This window comes from Wasmannia auropunctata, unplaced genomic scaffold (assembly GCF_000956235.1).
Source record: "Wasmannia auropunctata unplaced genomic scaffold, wasmannia.A_1.0 LD336078.1, whole genome shotgun sequence".
Taxonomy (NCBI): Eukaryota; Metazoa; Arthropoda; class Insecta; order Hymenoptera; family Formicidae; genus Wasmannia; species Wasmannia auropunctata.
Genome location: NW_012026812.1, coordinates 5,376,985 through 5,377,643, shown reverse-complemented (window position 1 = coordinate 5,377,643; position 659 = coordinate 5,376,985).

The following is a 659-nucleotide window of genomic DNA, read 5'->3' as shown; positions in this document are numbered from 1 at the left end:
TCTCTCCCCTCTCTCTCTCTCTCTCTCTCTCTCTCTCTCTCTCTCTCTCTCTCTCTCTCTCTCTAGCATTATTATTGCATATTAAATAAAATATTTATAATCAAGCGTTGATCTTGTAGAAGTCACGTGACTAATAGCGTATAGCTACTAAATTTTAACGAATACAGCTAGCTTTATAACATAATATAAATTTTATGATTTATTATTTATGGATGTATCATGGATATATACAGGGTGGACCATTTTAATCCATCCAGTCGAATATCTCGAAAATCAAGCCCGGGAGAGAAAAATTTTTCAGACAAAAGTTGTTTGGTTTCAAAGGGGACATAAGATGATAATATTGGTTTGACCCTGAGTGGCGTCGTCAAGGTCAGGACAAGGTCACTTTAAATTTTTTAAATGGAACCCCCTATTTTTCATTACGTATTCTTGTAGCTTATTTGGAGAGCTTTCTAAAACACATAGATAAAATATATTTTAATTAAGCAAATCTTGAGTTATGAAGCTTGAAAGTTACAGAACCATTGACATTAGCATTATCCAAGGTGTCCGAACAATGGCTGAAATCTTTTCAGTGTTGTTCAAGATCATGATCTTGACAACATGTGTTAAGGCCATGATCATTGGAGATTGTTTCTCTTATTTTCATTTTCGAA